Source organism: Moschus berezovskii, chromosome 10 (assembly GCF_049115385.1).
Source record: "Moschus berezovskii isolate FMDL1 chromosome 10, NW_MosBer_1.0, whole genome shotgun sequence".
In the NCBI taxonomy this organism is placed as follows: Eukaryota; Metazoa; Chordata; class Mammalia; order Artiodactyla; family Moschidae; genus Moschus; species Moschus berezovskii.
Window position 1 is genome coordinate 93,760,496 of NC_142469.1, and position 23,357 is coordinate 93,783,852.

Sequence of the window (23,357 nt, forward strand, 5' to 3'; positions counted from 1 at the left end):
TTGTAGGTGCCTTTCTGCTTCGTTTTGAGTTTTTATCATGGCTGAGTATTGAAATTTTTCAAGTGGTTTTTCTGTGTCAATTGATACGGTCATATGGTTTTTCCTATTTAAACTGTTAGCTGATGATAACTTCCCTTTTTAAAGATTTACTGTGGCAGCTCTTTGTGGAATAAACTCTAAGGGCAGGGCAAAGATGTCAACAGGGAAGCCATATTGGAAATTATTGCAGTTATCTAAATGAGAGCCGATAGTGACTTGGACCACAGTAACAGCAGGAGACGGTATGAAGAGGGCAAATTTTGGATATGTTACAAACCCTGAGTGGCAGGCAGGATGTGTTGATGAATGGGATCTGAGGCATTAAAGAGCAGTCAGGGAGTGCTCAAAGGTTTTTGGCCCAAGCATTTGAAAGTATGGAGTCGCTGTTGACTGAGTTGGGGAAGAAGTGAAGTACCAAGTTGGGCTGGACAACCAAGAGGATTTTTTTTGAAAGGCCTACTAGACATTTAACTGGACCTATCAAGTAGGTCATTTGAAATACAAAATGGAATTCAAGCAAGAAATTCAGGCTGAAAATAGAAATTAAGAGTCATCAGTTGAGTTGATGTGTGAGAAATTACAGTGATATTTATTTAAAATTTTACCTATAACCTTTTTCTTTTTACTATACTGTTATTTAAGGTTTATCGGAGAAGGCAATGGCAAGCCACTCCAGTACTCTTGCCTAGAAAATCCCATGGATGGAGGAGCCTGGTAGGCTACAGTCCGTGGGGTCGCTAGGGGTCGGACACGACTGAGCGACTTCACTTTCACTTTTCACTTTCACACATTGGAGAAGGAAATGGCAACCCACTCCAGTGTTCTTGCCTGGAGAATCCCAGGGATGGGGGAGCCTGGTGGGCTTCTGTCTGTGGGGTCGCACAGAGTCGGACACGACTGAAGTGACTCAGCAGCAGCAGCAGCAGCAAAAAACATGATTATCCTAGCACATGAAAAACTTTGTGAAAATTTGGATTGTTTTGTTTATTTACATTGTTGCCTTATGTCACATTAATCCAGAAATTATGTGATTGGGAAACAATTTCGGAGATATATGTTTATTGTAATGTGTATTTAATCATGCTTATTTGATAAGTAGATGGCTATAATAGTAGTATAGACACATGTGCCTTATTAATTTTGAGAGCTTTGTCCTAAATCTTTGTAAACAAAGTAAAAAGTTTATGCATATTGTAGACAAGTTTGGATACTATTATTTAGTGGCTGAGAGGCTTTCTGAGGCAACATTTCTTTTGTAGAGAAAACAGGTAGCCAGAGAGATTAAAAACAAAAATTAAAAATGAGAATGCAAAATAGATAGCAAGGAGAGACTTTTTTTTTTAAGACTTCTGACTTAGAGCCAGAATTAAATTGGTAAAGGGAAAGGGTGAGCCTCAGTTTACAAACTTGATAAAAAGATATCCTCTGAGTTCCATTCAGATGTGTTTTCTTCATATTAAGGTATTCTGGAAAATGCTTTTTAAGTGGCATAATATTTTCTGTTATAGCTAATTAATGATCTTTTCTTATTTATAATATCAATATCTCTAGCACATTATTTCCCCTGTTGCAGAGTTTGCCATATTACATTATAATATTCTTTTTATTTTTCAGTTTCTCCCACTGAATAAAGTTTTACAGCATTAGTACAATGCCTTAGTACAGTAAGCTCTATGTAAATATTTATGAATGAATGAGTGAACACACACACTTCTAAAGTTTAAAGCTGTTAGATTTACTTGCTTCTGAAAGTATGTTTTTGAGATTCCACAGTGTAAATTATGGTCAAAAGTCTTTTCTGAGTAGTGCCCTGATGCTTTCAAGCAAACATTATACCCCCGAAAAGTACATCCAAACATAGCGACATTACTAACCCAAGCTCAGTGAGGCACACATTTTTCCTCTTGTTATTTGTTCTTTTTTCATAGTTATAGTGGTTTTAAAGAATCCCCCTGCCAATGCAGGAAACACAAGAGATGCAGTTTCTATCCCTGGATCATGAAGATCCCCTGGAGGAGGAAATGAAATGGCAACCAATTCCAGTATTCTTGCCTGGAGAATTCCATGGACACATGGAGCCTGGTGGCCTGCAGTCCATGGGGTTGCTGAGTTGGTCACAACTGAGTGCACACACACACGCAAAATCTAAACCTGGCCTAGACTTCTTGTATGCAGAGCACACGTTGTAAATAGTAGGTTGGGCTTAGAGTTTGGTCTATAGAAGTATCTCATTGGAAATTTCCTGTACACATTTTGAAAGAAAGTAACTTTGATCTTCCTTTTACCTAGTCCCCCCTCATTTCCAGGTTGATGGTAGAGGTATAAGCCATGTTTCTTTTCAGTAATGATTATACATACTTTAAAAAGCATTTTCATATACCTTTTCTCCTTTGAGCTTTATAAGACAAAAATACTCTGAGCCTTTACTGTTCCAATTCATATTAAGCCCCAGGAGAACAGTAATTTTTGAAAGCCATAGTATTTTATTTCCAAATTTCTAGTGTGTGTTTTTTGTGTGTGTATGTTTATGTACGTGTATGTATATATCTGTGCATGCATGTTCAGTTGCTCAGTAGTGTCTGACTCTTTGCGACCCATGGACTGCAACCTGCAGGCTCCCCTGTCCATGAGATTGCCCAGGCAAGAGTACTGGAGTGGGTAGCCATTTCCTCTTCCAAGGGATCTTCCCAACTCAGTGATCAAACTCACATCTCCTGCATTGGCAGGCTGAGTCTTTACCTCTGAGCCACCTGGGAAAAGAAGAAAGAAAGTGAAGTCGCTCAGTCATGTCCAACTCGGCAACCCTATTGCAGACTACCAGGCTCCTCTGTCCCATGGAATTCTCCAGGCAAGAATACTGGAGTGGGTTGCCATTTCCTTCTCTAGGGGATCTTCCCGACCCGGGGATCAAACCCAGGTCTCCCACATTGCAGCCGGACTCTACCGTCTGAGCCATGAGGGCCTGTCTAGCCACCTGGAAAACCATATATATATCTGTATATACATGTATATATTGTGCTAGTCCATGAAACATTAATGAAGTTTATAGGAAAAATGGCTTTCATCTGATATTGTTGACACCAACGTAGTAAGAATATAAATTGTTTAGTGCTCTGTTTTAGGCATTGTTGTGGAAAGACGGGGAAGGGGGGCTATATAAAATAATCCTTATTTTCTCTGGGAGAGACCAGTGTGTTGTCAGCTGAGGATTCTTGAGAACACTAAATGAGCAAATGCATTATAAATCATTTGACCTAGTGCTTAGCACATAAATAAATGTTTAATCTTACTCATTGTTACAAAATTGTAAACTATTTGTTATAAAAATAATAAACTAAAACTTTATTGTTATACCTCTTTTCATTTGACTTTCTTGCTCCCGTTCCTTCTTGCATTTTATCTAACTTTTCTAACTCCTTTGTTATAAGTTCTTGATCTTTACATCTCCTCTCTTCCTGTCCAACCTCTTTTCCATTATTCCCTAGGTCAGTGTGGAGAAGGCAATGGCACCCCACTCCAGTACGCTTGCCTAGAAAATCCCATGGATGGAGGAGCCTGGTAGGCTGCAGTCCATGGGGTCGCTAAGGGTCAGACACGACTGAGCAACTTCACTTTCACTTTTCACTTTCACACATTGGAGAAGGAAATGGCAACCCACTCCAGTGTTCTTGCCTGGAGAATCCCAGGGACGGGGGAGCCTGGTGGGCTTCCGTCTATGGGGTCACACAGAGTCGGACACGACTGAAGTGGCTTAGCAGCAGTAGCAGCTAGGTCAATGTCATCACCTTCTACTGAAATTCATTGCAGTCTAATTCTGCAGAATCTCTTACCTCTCTTAGGAATGATAATGACATGATCCAGCAGTGTTTCAGGAACTAGAAATCTTGTTGCCACTCTGAAATATAGCTTAGGAGACCTAAGAGTGGACTAAGCTATCAGATAAGAGATTACTGTGTTACTTCAATTGTCCAGATAACAGGGACCTGAACAAGGATGTTGTGGGAATAGAAAGAGGGATTAATGCAAGAAACACTTGGAGTAATCAGGAGAACTTTGCCACTGATTGTATATGGTGAGGAAAAGAATTGAAGACCTTGAGATTTCTAGCTTCAGAATCAGTCCTGTACTATTAGTAATTAGCGTATAGATACATTATTGTGTGGGAGGCAGAGGGTTGAGTTTTGGACAAGATGCTTTAGTAGCATGGCACTGTCAGACTATTTGTTTGTTCCAGTCCCACCCACTCATCCTCCCCCCTCACTCACTCACTGAATTCCATTGCTATTAGTCTAAGAACTTCCCTTTAAGAAAGGTAATTTCTATTTGGTCATAATCAGCACTAGAGGCTGAAATGTGTGGAGCACAGTCTCTTGTTTCCTACCCGCATTCCCATTGCCCTCCTCTTTTGGAACCTTCCAAAAAGATTACTTAGAGTAATATTTACCACCATTACTACTATCACCCACCCCACTTCTGGGATATTCATAGATAAATTTTTTTATTTTTATATAAAGTAAATGGGGCAACTTGGCTGGGCTCTTTGAAGAAAAATAAAACTTTATGAAGTGTTTGTGATTAAAACATTAATCAATGAGTAGAGTAATACCTCATTCATCTAGTATTACTGGGCAATAAATATTCTAAATAAGACAATTGAAACTTATCCCCCAAATCTGTTTCCATGTAGACTTTATGTATATAGAGCTTTTAATGCTATTTTTATATATACTATGTAGATTTTATATATATATATATATATTAATAGCTCCAAATCTATTTCTTAATAATGTTTTATATGACTTACTGCTTTCTGAGAACATTTCTCCACCCTAACTTTACCTCCTGTTCTGCTTTTTGTTCCAGAGTTTCAGAATGAGAATCAGGAGTCCCTGATTCTAGTCTACGGTCTAAAAGTAAATTCTTGTTTGAGGATCTTTTGTTTTTGGTCATTTTTTACCATTGAATCTGTGAAATCTGGATTTGTGCCTAGCATATAGTAGATGCTTAGTATTTTTTGAATGAATCATTGTTTTATGCCTGCTTTAGCACTCTTTCCCTGATTTATTACTTGGAGTTCATCACTGCCTAGTAAATAAGTTTCTGAGTTTTTAGTATAATATGACTATCTAGGTTCTAATTGTCGAATTATTAATATTAAACTTCCTTTATGAGTCTGTTTTTGCTGCTTAGTAGAATGTTCAGTCCTCTTGATGCATTTTCTGGTCCTTAAACTTTTGAAAGAAATGATCTTCTACTGCTCGGTTTATTGAGAATGAGTAAGTTAGTCACTCAGTCATGTCCGACTCTTTGGGACCCCATGGGATGTAGTCCACCAGGCTCCTTTATCCATGGGATTCACCAGGCAAGAGTATGGGAGTGGGTTGCATTCCCTTCTCCAGGGGATCTTCCCAACCCAGGGATCGATCCTGGGTTTCCCACATTACAGGCAGATTCTTTACCATCTGAGCCACCAGGGAAGCCCTTATTGAGAATAGTTTCTTTACTGAGTACATTCTATGGGCCTGTATTACATATAGGCAGTGCCACTATATACAAGTATGTCACCTATGTCCCCAGGGATCTTACACTTTAGATGAAGAGACACAGAAGTGGAGCTCTAAGAGAATAATTACATTTTGAGTCATGAAGCATTGATTCACAGGTGTATTAGGAGTTCTCCGAAAAGGAGGGATCCATGTGGACTGAAGCAGTAGAAAAAGAATGCAAAAAGGAGATGGAACATGAACTGCTTTTGAAGAGGTAGTTAAGATTTTGACATGCATCCGGTGGAGAAATGACATCCTAAGATAGAGCAGTAGCGTAGTCAGGAATGAAAACAGGGTTGAACATGTTTGGACAAAGCCCAGATTTCTCTGAGTGTGGGGACTAGTGGGACGTTAAAGTAACTAGATTTAATAGGGTTTTACTGTAGACTCTAAAACCCTGAAGAGGATCTGAGGACAGAATTTAGAGGAGTCCCTGCATTTAGATGAAAAAAAAAAGCTCTTTATATTGTTACTAACAATAAACTGTAACTGAAATTTAACCTTTCCTCCTCTTATGATTTTAATCATAAAGCACAGTAGTATTACCAGTGCTGTGATTTTATTAGTCATAGAAAAAGCAGAAATATTATGTTTACTGTTTTGGCTATCTCTGAATATAGTTTATGCAAATTACTACTTTAAAACTAGTTGTTATTAGACCCCACTGGAGTTTACATGTAGGGTGTTAGTAAAGAAGCTGATACATAAATATATCAAAAATATGGGTTCTGAAAAACATTTGGTGATTTTCAGTATAATTGATTTTCTTTGTGATCACTGATTTTATTTTACTCGTTAAAAATAAAGCTGGCCTTCTTTGTAATCCTATGTACTGTGTTTTATGTATTTCAAGTCATTCTGAGAGGCGATATGTAGCTTTCTCCCTGCCAAGCAGGGGTCCAAGGTACCAGTTCCAGTGGAACCAAACTGGAGAAGGCCTTGAAAACCACACTGAAACATTTTAGTTGAAGTGATAAACAGGGGAGGAACCTAGTATATTTTTCATTTGTTTTTGTTGTTTTAACAAAATCGTGTATTTACACTGTACTGTGTATTTACTCTGTACACAGTTTTTAAAAGTTCATCAAGTTGGAGAAAAGAGAGCCTCTTCTTAGCTTACAGTTATAAACTAAACTTTAAAAGTGCATAGAAATTCGAATATAATACCACAGTCGCTGTCTTTACCCTCTTATTATGTATCTGTTCCAGTTTCTTAAGTTCTTGTGCAAAGCGGTGAAATATTTAGAGTGGTTATATAGGAACCTCTCTTAATCTGCTCTACTATACATGATTGGTCAAATGTGAAGGACTGAATGGCTGGGATATAAGCTGTGGGTCTGGTCATTTAGAAGTCGGACGATTAGGATAATGTGGTAGCAGTTGGGGTGGAGTAGAATTGGCAGTGGTGGTATTTGGAAAGAAGAACCTATAGGACTTGGTGGTAGATGTGAAGGCTGAAATGCATGGAGTGGTGTTAGGGAAAGTATCAAAAGGAAAGTTAAGAACAGGACGCCTGAATTGGGGTGTATGTATTGTATATTATGTAACACCCCCAGCAAAGTTTGAGGCATCACCCTGTATTTAAACACTAGTATTTCTGCAGTGGAAAATGGAAATGTTTCCAGTAAGTAGGCTAAATAAAGCCTGTAAGTAGCTTCACATCAGTTCAAAGCAGATTTTTGCCACTATCAGGTGAGCTTTGACATGAAACTTAATAAGAAATCTTTTCAGAACTTTTTAGATTTTGGAGCTACGGAAGTAACTGTGAGCTGTGTGGACTGTAATATCCGTTGAGGAGAGTCTTAGGAGTGGTGTTTTGAGGAATGTTAGTTACTGGATGGATGAAATTTAAAGCAGTTGAGAAATAAAAGAAGGCAAGAGAAAAGGTAATTTCAGTTTTAGGTTAACAAGAAAATTGCTATTTCTAATGAAAACGGGAAGTTGAAGAGGGGAAGCCAGTTTGGGCAAGAGTATAAGTTTAAACTTCAGCACAATTAAGAGGGAAAATAAATCTTGCTTCACATGAGATACCCTATTTTTTTTTCATGTATTCTGTATCATGGGTAAACGAGCTTAGTAGTTTAGAAGTGTTGCAGTGGAAAATTTCCTTTTAAAATAAGCTCTTAATTTTCAGAGCCTGTAGACTCTGATGTTGAGATATGAAAGTACTTCTAGGTTGGGAGTGGTTGGAAAAGTATTCCTATATAACTAGGATTGTGGCTCTGCTCGCTAAAAAAAGAACCTGACCGATAGACTGAAAGGAGTGGAGTAAGGTAGGGGGTCCTCTAACAGGATGCTTGTGTGTATGGCTGAATCATTAGTATGGCTGTTTTTATAATCATATGAATATATTCAGAAGTAGTAATTGCTGGAGAAGCAGTGGTAACTGACATGTTTTCAGTGCTTACCACATACCAGGCCCTATTTTAGGCCTTGTTCAGCAGACAGTCTAGTGGCATCTGTTCCTGCCTTGTAGACAAGGTTGTGGTTATCAACCTAGGTGGGAAGCATTAGGCTAGATAGTGGTATGATTTTGATTCCCAGGTCCCCTTTAAAAATCTGGAAGATAGATAACTAATGCATGAGTTTGTGAAATTGATTGAATTTTAACTTTATTGCCATTCTGTGACTTAAAAAAAAAACAACTTTGGTGAATGGACTCATACATTAGTATTGTCGTACTAGAAATATGGACAAGTATCTTTAACAAAAATGAAACAGGATCCAGTAATTACTCTTGAAATTTGTTTAGTTTCTTTCTGTTTACTATATATAAATATGCTGTATAAGGATATATTTTATGATTCATAAGTTTAAAAAGGCAAATATTGTCTTAAACTTTTATTCAAATCCTGCTAGTGACTTGTATGAGTTGAACTTTATGTTTTTCTTCTGTTAAATAAGGATGTTGGACTAAATCTCTAAGGCCCTTTCAACGTTGAATTCTGTGATTCTGATTGTTTAATTTTCATCAGAACAGAAAGCAACTACTTAAAGAAGCCTTTCCCTAGATTAGTACTACAAGTGTAGATAACATATCAGAGGAAGAAGTGAAAGAAGAAATGTCATAGTTTGTACTTAAATCCTTTGACAAACATTAAGAAGCACTGAAACAAGGAACCTTGGAAACTAGAAGAATGTGCAGTGTTGACCAGAAAAATTTTCAAGAAGAGCATGATCAGAAAGCCTTCAAGTTAGTACTTAATTAATGAGTCAAGTTAATAAACTATAGAGGAAGGAGCCCTGGACCTGAAGTTAGAAAGCCACAAGTACATTTTTGGCTCTAACTCTGCTGCTTATTGGAGTTTTGATGATCAGTAAATTACTTAATTTTTCTGAACCTTGCAAAGGAGAGTAATAAGTACCTGGCCTTACTTGGTGGTTTTTCATAAGAATCAAATGATATGGTAAATTAGGTGGCACTAAGGTAAGGTGAAGTCGCTCAGTCGTGTCCGACTCTTTGAGACCCCACAGACTGTAGCCTACCAGGCTCTTCCATCCAAGGGATTTTCCAGGCAAGAGTCCTGGAGTGGGTTGCCATTTCCTTCTCCAGAGGATCATCCCGACCCAGGGATCGAACCCAGGTCTCCCACATTGTAGGCAGAGGCTTTACCGTCTGAGTCACCAGGGAAGTCTGTTAGTTTGGGTGAACTCCAGGAGTTGGTGATGGACAGGGAGGCCTGGCGTGCTGTGATTCATGGGGTCGCAAAGAGTCGGACACGACTGAGCGATTGAACTGAACTGATTAAGAACCCGCCTGACAACGCAGAAGAGATGCAGGTTTGATCCCTTGTCAGGAAGATCCCTTGGAAGAGGGCATGGCAACCCACTCCAGTATTGCCTGGAGAATCCCTGGACAGAGGAAGCTGGCGGGCTACAGATCACAGAGTTGGACACAACTGAAGCGACTTAGCACACACACGCAATAAAACTTAAAATATTCTGTGAACTTTCTTTTAAAAAGCAAAATTTAACTGAGTACATTTGAAAATGTGTTTGGATTTATTTTTAAAAATATATGAAACAAGCAGCAAAGTTATTACAAAATGATAGGTAAAGATCCTGAAGAAGTTATTGAATTTGGTGATTGAATGAAACCGCTATCAAGGGAGGAAACATGAGGGCAAATTAAAGTTGAGGCCAGAGCATTACTGCTCAGTAGAGAAGTTTGGAAAGGCACAAATGTTAAGAGAGAGATGGCCTGGCATGGCTTGTTTATTCCTTGCATTGTTGTTTCAGACTTTTATTTGCCTGTTTGTGTTCCTTACTAGATTAGGGATAGGTGTTGGAGAAGACTCTTGAGAGTCCCTTATACTGCAAGGAGATCCAACCAGTCCATTCTAAAGGAGATCAATCCTGGATGTTCATTGGAGGGACTGATGCTAAAGCTGAAACTCCAATACTTTGGCCACCTCATGAGACGAGTTGACTCACTGGAAAAGACTCTGATGCTGGGAAAGGTTGGGGGCGGGAGGAGAAGGGGACGACGGAGAATGAGATGGCTGGATGGCATCACCGACTCTGTGGACATGAGTTTGAGTGTACTCCGGGAGTTGGTGATGGACAGGGAGGCCTGGCGTGCTGTGATTCATGGGGTCGCGGAGAGTCGGACACGACTGAGCGACTGAACTGAACTGAACTGAACTGAGAAAGCAGGAACTGCAGTTCATTCTCAGTGCCTTGAATAGAGTAGCAATTTTAATAAATGGCTTTGTAAATAAATACTTGCTGAACAAGACTCAACTAGTAAAGAAAATTGTTGCGGTACAAATTTGGGCATGATGTATGTTTAAGATGGTTAAGAGTTAAACATATTCATAGGTTGAAGTGAGAGATTGAAAAGAAAAGATGTTGGTTTTCTCAAAGAAACAGAAAAAAAAGGATAGAATCTGGAGCCATAAATGAAAATGTTGGTCTTAACTGGTAGAGAGACTCTTCCTTATGAAAAGCACCAGATAATTATGTATTTCAGAACATAGAGGGAAAAAAGTAAGCTTCCATATTCTTTTTACAAAACCAAGATAACATAAAATATGAGCATAAAAGAAGATTACACACCAGTCTCACATAATTTGATGCAAAAAATACATAATCAAATGGAATCTAGCATTACATTAACAGAATACTACAAATGAGTGGTGTTCCCGTTAGGAATAAATCAAGTCCGATTAGGTGATGGGACATGTGAATATCCTGAGGGATATCAAAGGAAGGGAAATCAACATTTATTTCTAATAAATCCTTAGTGAAACAAAAAGAAATGAACATAGATATATAAGATTTTATATATCTCAGACCAGAAGCCAGCATTTTGTTACTAGAAATGGTGAAATACTAGAATTTCTATTTTAGTATTTAGTGAAATACTAAATTCCTTTTAAAAACTCATGAATCAAAAGAGGTCTGGCTGGCATTACTGTTACATAACATTGTCTTGAGAATGCTGGCCAATATAATTAGGCCAAAAACAAAATAAGAGGTGTAATTATTGAAAGGGAGGAGGCACATTTATTTGTAAATGACAGTTTATATCTGGAAAATCCAAAAGAATCAACTGAAACATTATGTGAGTAATGAGATTTCAATGTGATAATCTGGTTATAAGATAAAAACACCAAAAAATTAATGGTTTATCTAGAAAAGTGTTTTTTTCAATGGTTTGTAAACTGAAAGCCTATCCATATGGGTTAATGAATGGGAATCCTCATTCTTAAATACTCTTTATTATGCCTTCTGGCAAAACTTACTTATCTTATCATCTCTAAGTATATTGTCTATTTTCAGTAAGATTCTTTCCATCTTAACTTTTACAGAGTCAGACATGACTGAAGTGACTTAGCAGCAGCAGCAGTGAACACATTTCAAGTAAACTTTAAGGTTTTTTCTTTTTAGAATTCCTTGTGGCTTGTGATACTTGCTCTATTACTTGGTAATGCCAGGGAAGGTGTAATCTGAGCTCTGAACCATATTTGGTAAATAATAATTTTATGTGGAACCCACTGTTCTATCAGTAAGAGGAAAATTATTGCTCAAATGTAAGGGTTTTCTACGCCCTTAAAGCATTTCCTGACTTAAAGACCAAGTTAGATCATATATTGATTCCTTTTGTTTTTTAAAAAACACAGTTCTGTAATGTTTTGACTAGAGGTGTGTTGACAAAAGTATTTTCTGCTTTACTTGAAAGAGGAAGAGTTACATGTCTACTTACTTGTTTACCATTAATTTACCATTAATCTCTTTATCCTAAATGTAAATTGTTGTATTTTTATTTATCATCAGTTCTCAGAATTGAGCTCTCTTACATTTGCCTTGTTCTGGGATCAGTGTTGATAAATCAGGTTATCTCTCTTATGATGTGATGCAACTGAGTTATTTAAAGCTAAAGCTTGCCACACAGCTGTCATTTCAGCATTTTATGAAAATGAAAGCTTAATTATACTCAGATGTTTAGAGCAAAGCTTCCCAGGTGGCACAGTGGTAAAGAACCCACCTGCCATTGCAGGAGATGATAGAATGTGGGTTCCATCCCTGGGTCGGGGCAATCCCCTAGAGTAGGAAATGACAACTCATTCCAGTATTCTTGCCTGGAGAATCCCAAGGACCGAGGACCCTAGCAGGCTCTAGCCCGTGGGGTCACAAAGAGTCAGACACAACTGAGCATATAGAAAACTATTGAATACCTACTGTCTGCCAGGTTGTTAGGTGCTAATTCTCATGACAATCCAGTGAGGTAGGGGATGGTATCCCATTTAATAGAACAGAAACTTCTGCAGAGTTTTAGTTTGTACAGGAACCAGATTTGGAACCTAGATCTTTCTCTCCCAGAATATTTTCAACTATAACATGCCATTACAAAAGGTGGAAAATTGACCTTGTCCTTAAAAACTACTTTATTCTATTTTGCTTTGTTGTGTCCTAGTTACTAGAAATGCAGGGCGTTAAGTTCTTTGCATCCTTATCTTCACTGCTTTTCTGTCCTGTTACAATCCTCACCATCTGCCATCATTGGACAGCAGCAGAGTATTCAGTTTATTTTGACTACTGTGGGATTGAGTCTCTTCTTTCTTAGACACTCCTAAAATTATCAGCTAGCCAAGCATAAGAGCATCATTCTAGGCCCTAGTAATCTAATTAGTACAACAGTCTAACATTTTTAATAGCCTACCATTTCTGTAACCTTTGTACTTGCAAATTTTCTTGTGTGTGTTTTAATAATGTGGACCTAACCAAAAAAAAAAAATCATTGACTCTATTTTGGTAATGGAAAAAAGAATTTCTAGTGTGGTTAAGAACCACATCTTATGAGCTGTTCTTTGCATCCCTCTTTAAGAATTACCAAGTATTTTTAAAAATTGGAACTTTATTTCACTGCTTAGATGTATCTAAAGCATTTCTTAAGAAAAGTCTGAGAACTGATTATAGGAATTTAGGGAAACAGAAGGTAATTGGAAATAAGATAGCAAAAGAGAAAAGTGACCTAAAATTGAGAACTTTACAATTCCAGTCTTACTAATGAAAATGAACTTACTGTTGGTTTTCTCATTCTGTATACTCTGGTCCCATATTGGACAGTTTGTTGCTGAAAGCCAGTAGAGATTTCATAAAGGCTACTGGTTTAGTTTCTAGAGTTGGGAGTTTAGGGTGGAGTTGGGTAAATTAAGACAATGAATTAAGTAATGCAAATAGCATCTTTTGGTAACTTGTAATTTAAGAGAGTCTTTTCCATTTAAGAATATTTCCTATGCGAGACACTGGGGACTACCTCACTCCTGTTAGCTCACGATGTTATCTGGTCACGTATCTTGTTCTGCCTACCTCTAGTTTACTCTAGTTTCTCTTCTGCTTTCAAGGCTCCAGACCCAGTTCCTGGACCTGCCCTGGAAAAGAAGTATCCAGTAGAGATGAGCTCACTGCAGTTACTTAATTAAAAATTTGTAAGCTGCAAAAGTGGCAATGGGCCAATCAAGAACAGCTACCATTTGAATTTTTCTATTTCCAGGTATGCTAAAGTCCATGGCACCAGTCAAGCTTAGCCATGTAACTGCCTTACTATGAAATCTATAATAACCAAAATTTTACTTTCAAAACTTGGGTCATCCTGCTCACAGTTTAGTAACATCCCTAACCACTGGGTGACATGCAACTAGTATTGAGTTTAACGTACCTTTTGCCTGACTATTTCTAATTTAGCTTGTTTGTAACAGCAAACTAATGGAAAAACAATTGAAGAAAAATTAATTGGAAATGCTATTAAGTCCTGTAAAAATGTACAAAAAGTACTCTGGTCTTCATTGAGAAGTACAGAAACAACCAAACTGTCTTCCTTTAAGATGTTCACATATGGTACAAGTAATTTAGAGAATTAAATAAATGAAACAGTTCTCTGTCTTGAGGTCCTCACCTAATCTACACCGTGAGTGCCTTCACATAAAGAGTTAATATGGTCTTCAAAAATGGGGGTGGGGGTGGGAGTGGGGAAATTGAAAGAAAATTTCTAGATAGAATCAAGTAATGCATTATGTAATAGTTTTACCTGAAGCATTTAATTCTATTTTAAATGTAAGTATATAACTAGTATTTGCTATATTTTTACTTGATTGCCCAAAAGAAACCAGATGAGAAAGTCATCAGTAGTTGGAGTTGTTGTGCACGATAACCGCAAAACTAAAAGTTAAGGTTTCTTACTACCTTAGATTTTAACTGAGAAAAAACTACTTGTGAATGTTTAGAGGGCTAAGTTAGCTTTTAAGGACATTTATCACTTTTACTAATTCGTATAGATATAGGAACAGTTAATCCATAAAAGGTGACTTTATTTGCTAAAGGGTAGATGACCATACATATCTTTTGATTTTAAAGTTCAGTTCAGATAGGTTAGAGATTCCAAAGTTGAACAAAGGAATTTTATATCCCAATTGTGATTTTAAAAGATGATTCTGATATCTTAGCTTATGCTTTGTATGCCTTCCTCCAGTATTAATGCAAAATGAATTTAATATCAGCCGATCTTGTCAACATTAGGTCGCTGATTCTGTACCACTTCATTTGTTCACCGTTGAAATAATTATATCTCACTGAGTGTTGAATCAGGGCAGGAACGAGAGCTTCTGCCAGAGTTACTGGGGTCGTCGCCACTGGTGGATGAATTGAAGGGGAGATCAGAGAATTGCTTCTGAGTTTGAAGTCTTACTAGTTATCACTGGGCTATGAGTAATGGTGAAAGTGTTCTACATCACTGAATGTAAATTGTATCTAAAACACTTTATTGGTGCACTAAGGATGTAAAAATAAATTAACCTTGTTTTCAGTGGGCTTAGGGACAAGTAATACCATAAAAAAGTATCATAATAGAGGTGGAAAAAACTGGAGAGAATCAACTTTGTAGAGAAAGTAGTATCTCTACTGAGCCTTGAAGAGTAGATAGAAATCTTTAGCAAGAAAGACAAGAGTATTCCTAAGTTGTAGAAGTCAAAGTATATAATATGTTCTAAAAATTGTAAACAGTCCAGTATGCCTGCAAAATAGTAGGGTATACAACAGTATGATGGATGGTGGAGCAATGCCACACATGCTTTCAAATGTATGATGAAGGAGTTTGAATTTAGTTCAGTAGGTCATGAGAATCCATTGCAGATTCATTTCTTAGCGTTCTTGCACTTAAGTCAGTGAGTCTTTTGAAAAGTTGACTGCAGTAGAGTGAGGGTTGAAACTTGAAAAAGTTAGAGATTAGGCAGTAGCAATACCTATGAAGGCCAGCACTTACTCTTATTTGATTAGGCATCATGTGTGAAGAATTTTACCTGTTTTTTCTCACTTACTCCTTATAAGAATGTTGTGAGAACTGAAATAATATAGTTAACATTGTTCAGCACAACCTGATCCATGGTGAGTCAAAATGACCATGCTGTAAGCTTAGAGGAAAGTGCCCTTATCCACCTTTATGTGTGGACATTTAAATCCCATCTGTCAAGACTCCTGATGATTGAGCATTGTTGCAGTTATTAAGTATATCAGTAACAATTTCAGCATTGATAGCATAGATATAGAGTTATTTGAAAGTACATTGAATTGGTTCCGTTCTGGTACTTTCAAATAATTCTTTCTATGCTACTCCTACTCTCTGACCCCCCATATCAGAATACAAGTAGTGTTATGGGGAAATACATCAAAAATATATAGGAAGTACTTTTATAGGGAAAATATTTGCTCTAATCTCTGTTGTTTATGCTTAATTTTACAAAAATACATGAATATATATTCTTACAAAAAATTAAAGCATAACAGAGATGACTATATCTCCTTGGACCACCTCCTGTCTATGTGTTCCATTCCCCAGCCAGGTCTCCAAAATAATTAGTGTGTATCCTTTCGGAGTATTACCTGTGCATGCATATAAAATTATCTGTTTAAAACTTTTTTTGGTGTCTTTTTTTTTTTTAACACAAGAGGCATCATTATACATGAGTTTTATATCTTTTTTCATCCAGTAATGTCTTAATAGGCATTTGCATATAATTATTTGGCTATCTTACTCGACTTAAAAATTGCTGTACATTGATTTACTCATTCATTCCTAAACGGTTATTCAGATTGTTCTTCTAGTGATATACACTGACGTGACACTCTTACGTCCATGGGGTCGCAAAGAGTTGGACACGATGGAGTGACTGAACTAAACTGACATTCTTATATGCTCCCCTTTAAACACATAGGTTGGATACATTATATTGTTATAGATGGAGCTCTAGTACTTTATGATCAGCAACAAATTTTCATTCACAGCTGATGGTGCTAGCACCAGATAGTGACACCACAGTTGGGAACTGGCCTAGAAAACAGCTCTGCTACTGACTTAGTTGGAACTGTAAATACACTTCTTAATACATCTTTCCATTATTCTCTTCAGTTGAAAAGAAAAAAAAAAGTGGAGTAACATTTGTCTTCTCTGCTTCACATGTGGGGATGATAAAGTGAGACATATGCTATGAGAAGTCTCATATAAATCTGAATTCTACCAGTTTATGATTTTCTCAAAAGCAGGAACTATATTTTATTCATCTTTGCCCATTTAGAGCACATTACCTGGCTTACAGTGGGCAGTGTTTGTGGAATGGATCACAGACATTAAGGTGAACCAAAAAGTAGATTGTATTTATGAAAATTCCGGGCCAGTAGAATTTTCTTAGATCTTATACATAATCTGGAATTTACATTTTTCATTGAAAACTTTCCACCTTTTTAGCCTTATCTCACTTCCCTTCAGCAGTAGAGCTATAATTCTTCAAATTTATCCTATTCTTTCATGGTCTTTTCCCTAACACAAACAGTTGTCAGTGATATCCTGCAAGACTCTTTATGATTTATCTGTAATGGCTAAGTCCAAGTCCTACATTCTTTGTGAAGTTTCTCCTGCCTCTCCTCAGTGCCTGCGTTTTAGGCACTTCCTCCCCCTGATCTCCAGCGCTGCTGCTTCACCTCTCACGGCCACACAGTGCATGTTACTGAGCGACTGCACGCCCGCCTCTGGGACTGCGTGGAATGTCACAGAGCCAGGCAGGGCTTGGGACTTAGAGATAAATTAGGTGGATCTGAAAAGTGAGAGGTGTGTTGTTCTTGCTGACTTGTGGGATTCAGCACATATGGGGCAGGGGAAAGCAATTAAGATCATCTATGATATGCCCATGCCTACCCTGCTTCTTCAGCTTTATCCGGTGTCACACTTTCTCCCTGATCCTCTCACTCCCTGCCCTTCAACATGAACCAGCTACTTGTGGTTACCCAAACTTGCCATGCTGTCTGATTCAAGTCTTTTCCCAGGCAGCTACTTACGTTTGAAATTTTCTTCCCTCTTGCCTGTCCACCTGGTAAACATATTTTTACCTTCTAAGACCCAGCCTGGGTGCCGCCCTCTTTAATTGCTCCTGCCCTTACACTCTCCACGCCCCTCAGCATTGACTGGCCTCTCCCATGTTTCCCCTGTGCACTGCAGCACAGCTCAGTCACATATCCGTGATTATGTTTGCTTGGTAATGTGTTTGTCTTCCTCTACTAAAATGTAAATTTCTTGAGTGTAGAAAAGTGTGCTTTTATTAATTTTAATATTTTCAGCACCCACTGTAGTAGAGAGTGAGTAGTAGTAGACACACAACAAATGTTTGCATAAGCAGTGTGTATACTGTATAGTATGTATGAAAATCTATAACAGTAATGCATTGGAAAATGTGTCATAAATCAAAATGTTGAGTAGATGATCACTTTCATATATGTTCATACTTTATATTGTCATGAAAGTCATTCTAGATTTATGGGTAAGTATAAGGGTCGGACACGACTGAGGGACTTCACTTTCACTTTTCACTTTCACACATTGGAGAAGGAAATGGCAACCCACTCCAGTGTTCTTGCCTGGAGAATCCCAGGGACGGGGAAGCCTGGTGGGCTTCCGTCTATGGGGTCACACAGAGTCGAACACGACTGAAGTGACTTAGCAGCATTACATAATGAGGTTTCTGGTTCTTTATTCAATTATATGATATTAAATTAAATATTCTCTAAGGGTATCTATAATTAGAGAAATGTGAAATAGCTTTATATATAATAAATATGTTGAGATAGAAGTTTATGTACAGTTTTGAAATTATTCTTGACCATCTAATATAAAATTCATCCCCCATAACTATAACAAGATTAACAACCAACTTTTTAACAGTCCCATAGTGTTAGATTGGAAAGACTGGCACATACTTAACAAGATTATGTTAAATTTGATGAAATGAACAGAAGAAACAGGAGTCAGGTAAGGGGCAGAAACTGCATGGGAATCAGTTGGTGAAATTTCTTCTTTCTCTAAATCTTCATCTTAAAATGTCAATTTAGATTAATATTTTAGCCAAGTTATTGTAATTTTCACATGTCAGAGTCTTACTTAGTTCATTCCAAATGTTTATGGTGGATGTAAGATGAAAACTGGTTCGTTCAAGTGCTTTCATTTTCTTTTCTGCTCTTTTTTTCCCTTTACCTATAAATAGGAGCTCATTATCATATCATTTGTTTATATTGTGCTTTCTTTTAAAGATATTTATACATGAAATGGATTATCCAAAAATTACATTAAAAGGGGCACACTCAGAAGTAACTTTGTTTCCATCTTAAAGCCCTAATATATTGGAAAATAATAATGAAGTATGAATTGGAAAATACACACAAGGTAGTTAGTTATATAATATGTTTTGATGAATTATAACCATTCTGCCTTAGATTTATTGCACTTTTCTTGATCCTTAGAAAATGGTAGCACTCACCACAAAACCACAGTACATAAATTGCCAACTGTGGCTGACTTGCACATTCCTTTTAGAGGAACTTATAACTGCTAAACCTTTAACCATAAGAAATGGTCAGTATTCATGGACTTGAGGCAGTGTATTAATGAGTAAATTGGGAATTTTTTTTTAAGAGGAGATAGAGTGGGCCATTATGTTACTTCTTAGCCATTTGACATGTATAAAATACACTTAATATTTACTGTTTTTCTATAGAAAATAAATTACCATAGGCTTATGAAGTTAAGAAATACATTTTCTGGTAACATAATCCTTTGTCCCCTTTAAGCTTTTAAATAACACTAAATCTGAACATGATAAGTAATTCAAGTAAGTAGCATTTAGGAGACTTAATTTGGTGTGTTTCTATTATTTTATTTTTGCAAATATCTATGTAAAGTGATTCAAGACTATAGCTGTTTTATGCTAAAGTTTATGCTAAAGATGAATTATACTTATTCTTTTTTTATCATAAATGATGATAGTATTTGAATTTTAGATTTTTAAATGCCATAGCTATAATTCTTACATTTTAACTCTTAGGAAAATAATTTGATATTATAGACTTTGGAGAGCAGAAAATTTGCTTTGCTTTAATAAAGATGTAACATCATGTTCCAAGAAATACAATTCTAATAATTTGCTGTTAAAAGTAATTTTGAAATTTTCATTAAATTACATTTGTAGATTATTTTTAAATTAATCAAATATGAAACATCAACCATTAATACCTGCTTGACATTTGATGAAATAGTTAACGTCATCATTAATGAAAGAGGTACTTAAAATAGTGTATATAAAAAAAATAGTGTATATAAAAGCACCACTATAGTCAAAAACTAAAAAATAGAACCCCACAGGACTTAACAAGAAAATGGAATTGAGGTATAACACTCAATGTCATCAGTGAACATTTTAAAAAGTAGAAACCTTAAAAAGCATGATGGTGTAATTTTACACATGTCAAATGTCTAAGAGATGTGTGTAAGTACTTATATTTATACAAATAAATACTGTACTTTGCTTTTAAACAGTCCTAAAGTTTGCCTTATAGAAGGAACTTTCACCTAGTTGTGGAAGCTTGTTATTGTGAAGTGAAGAATGGTTTTTTGAAATCGGAAAGAAAGTTGAACACAAGTTGTGGATGGGTGTGACTGATTCCTCGAAGCTGCAGTAAGCTGTGGTTGCCGGCAGATGTTTGAGGTGTGTTCATATTTACATTTTGAGTGTTCATAGGCAACTTGTTCAGCTGAGTGTGGTTTTTTGCATTCACCTAGTGTTTCTGACAGATGAATTCACAGCAGAATTCATTTAGTGCTCAAATTGTTGCCTAATATATCAATTGCATTGATGCAGTTTCAAAGCAACTATTATAGCAGCACTCACATATAGCCAAGGGTAAGACAAACACTGTAGTTTGGAGGGATAGCTACCACTTTTTATAGTAGTCTTTAATCTAGATTTATTCTGCTCTTTATTTAGAGATTTATTATGACAGATACTTACTGAGCATCCACTACTTGCCTTCCACTTTCTAAATATTTAAGATACAGCACTGAACAAGATAGTCTCTCCACTTTGAAACTAATATTACTTGTGTAACAATTTCTGTTTGTTGTCACAGGTTGGTTTTAAGAGGTAAAATTGGATAGATGAATGGACCTCTGGTTAAAAAAAAAGAGTCTACTGGGCATCAAGACTTTTCTGTAACCCCCTAAATTATACACATTTACAAGATAATTTTCTAGGGGTCTGTCCAGGTTGAGATTCTGTTGTTTACAGAAAAAAATTAGTATCTCTGGAGGTCACTTAAGGATAGTATATATGTTAAATTTTAGGAAAGTGTATATGTTAAAATGGAACAACCTCTTACCTTATTGTCTATAAGCTAAAGGAGAATCCCAGTGCAGTTGAGAAGTGAATTTTAGTTTTATGTATTTTGTCCTGTTTTTCCATAATGTTCAACATAAGCTATATTTTTCTTTGTTATAGTAGTAAATTTGTTCCAGTAAAAATTAACCATGTACAAACAGGGCAAAGATGAAATATATATATTGATTTACATAATAATAGGCAAAACCATTCGTGTATCTCAAGACCTTCTATAATAAAAGCCACTGTATACTTGCAACCTTCATCAACCTTTCTCATCTTCTCTTGTAGATACTCCCCACCCAAAACTCTTTCTTCTTAATCCTCTTTCCTCCTGTCCCTCCTCCTTCTAGCCAAACAGGTGACCGACTCATTGTCTCCAGAACCTGCTTAGTATTTATTGGATTGCCTTGCTTCATACTTCAACCTTGTGATGATTCAAGGCCCTTCCACCTCCTCCCTCCGGCCTGAGAGCACTCTGAACACCTGTAGCACAGTTTATACCACTTATCTGGCACTTATTTTCAACCTGTTATTAGATTTTCAGGTAGCTTTGTCTGAGTTATCCAATTAAGACAAATGATTTGTCCCACATACACAGGAAAGGAAGGCCTCAGAGGCTTTGTTAGCAAAGTAATATCTTTGCTTTTTGATAGACTGTTTAGGTTGGTCATAAATTTTCTTCCAAGGAGCAAGTGTCTTTTAGTTTCATGGCTGCAGTCACCATCTACAGTTATTTTGGAGCCAAAAAAAATAAAGTCTGTCACTGTTTCCATGTTTCCCCATCTATTTGCCATGAAGTGATGGAATCAGAGTTTATACTTAACCAACCATTTAATTGTCTCATCTTACTAAGTGAGACAACCCCTACTGATATAGAATTGTGGGTGAAATATTTAGCAGTGTTATTTCTGTTTTTAACTATTAACATGTTCTTTCACCAGAAAATTTTAGAAACAAATAGTTAAAACAGAATATTGTTTCTTGAAATTCTACTGCTTAGGAAAGTTTTAAGCTTACCTGAGAGTAACCCTCTTCCAACAACACGAGAAGACTCTACACATGGACATCACCAGATGGTCGACACCAAAATCAGACTGATTATATTCTTTGCAGCCAAAGATGGAGAAGCTCTATACAGTCAGCAAAAAACAAGACTGGGAGCTGACTGTGGCTCGGATCATGAACTCCTTATTGCCAAATACGGACTGAAATTGAAGAAAGTGGAGAAAACCACTAGACCATTCAGGTATGACCTAAATCAAATCCCTTATGACTATACAGTGGAAGTGAGAAATAGATTTAAGGGACTATATCTGATAGACAGAGTGCCTGATGAACTATGGATGGAGGGTCATGACGTTGTACAGGAGACAGGAATCAAACCATCCCCAAGAAAAAGAAATGCAAAAAAGCAAAATGGCTGTCTGAGGAGGCCTTACAAATAGCTGTGAAAAGATGGGAAGTGAAAAGCAAAGGAGATAAGGAAAGATATACCCATTTGAATGCAGAGTTCCAAAAAATAGCAAGGAGAGGTAAGAGCCTTCCTCAGTGATCAGTGCAAAGAAATAGAGGAAAACAATAGAATGAGACAGACTAGAGATCTCTTCAAGAAAATTAGAGATACCAAGGGAACATTTCATGCAAAGATGGGCTCGATAAAGGACAGAAATGGTATGGACCTAACAGAAGCAGAAGATAGTAAGAAGAGGTGGTAAGAATACACAGAAGAACTGTACAAAAAAGATCTTCATGACCCAGATAATCACGATGGTGTGATCACTCACCTAGAGCCAGACATCCTGGAATGTGAAGTCAAGTGGGCCTTAGGAAGCATCACTATGAACAACACTAGTGGAGGTGATGAAATTCCAGTTGAGCTATTTCAAACCCTGAAAGATGACACTGTGAAAGTGCTGCACTCAATATGCCAACACATTTGGAAAACTCAGCAGTGAACCCAGGACTGGAAAAGGTCAGTTTTCATTCCAGTCCCAAAGAAAGGCAATGCCAAAGAATGCTCAAACTACCGCACAGTTGCACTCATCTCACACGCTAGTAAAGTCATGCTCAAAATTCTCCAAGCCAGGCTTCAGCAATACGTGAACCGTGAACTTCCAGATGTTCAAGCTGGTTTTAGAAAAGGCAGAGGCACCAGAGATCAAATTGCCAACATCTGCTGGATCATGGAGAAAGCAAGAGAGTTCCAGAAAAACATCTATTTCTGCTTCATTGACTATGCCAAAGCCTTTGACTGTGTGGATCACAATAAACTGTGGAAAATTCTGAAAGAGATGGGCATACCAGACCACCTGACCTGCCTCTTGAGAAACCTGTATGCAGGTCAGGAAGCAACAGTCAGAACTGGACATGGAACAACAGACTGGTTCCAAATAGGAAAAGGAGTCCGTCAAGGCTGTATATTGTCACCCTGCTTATTTAACTTATATGCAGAGTACATCATGAGAAACACTGGGCTGGAGGAAGCACAAGCTGGAATCAAGATTGCCGGGAGAAATATCAATAACCTCAGATATGCAGATGACACCAGCCTTATGTCAGAAAGTGAAGAAGAACT

At 37.1% G+C, this 23,357-nt stretch overlaps 1 protein-coding gene across 6 annotated transcripts in view; it reads left to right on the forward strand.

The window, feature by feature from the left end:
• Window positions 1–23,357, forward strand: part of TAB2 (TGF-beta activated kinase 1 (MAP3K7) binding protein 2) — an 88,016-nt gene that overhangs the window by 12,966 nt on the left and 51,693 nt on the right. For 2 of the 6 annotated variants that reach the window (XM_055432803.2, XM_088840815.1), the window contains exon 2: window positions 13,436–13,584. The exons of 2 other annotated variants lie outside the window; for them this stretch is intronic. The gene's annotated coding sequence lies outside the window, so the exon portion shown is untranslated. Of the gene's footprint in view, window positions 1–13,435; window positions 13,585–19,941; window positions 20,111–21,782; window positions 22,029–23,357 lie in introns of those variants that run through there. 2 more of the 6 variants (XM_055432806.2, XM_055432807.2) reach the window with 2 other exon arrangements.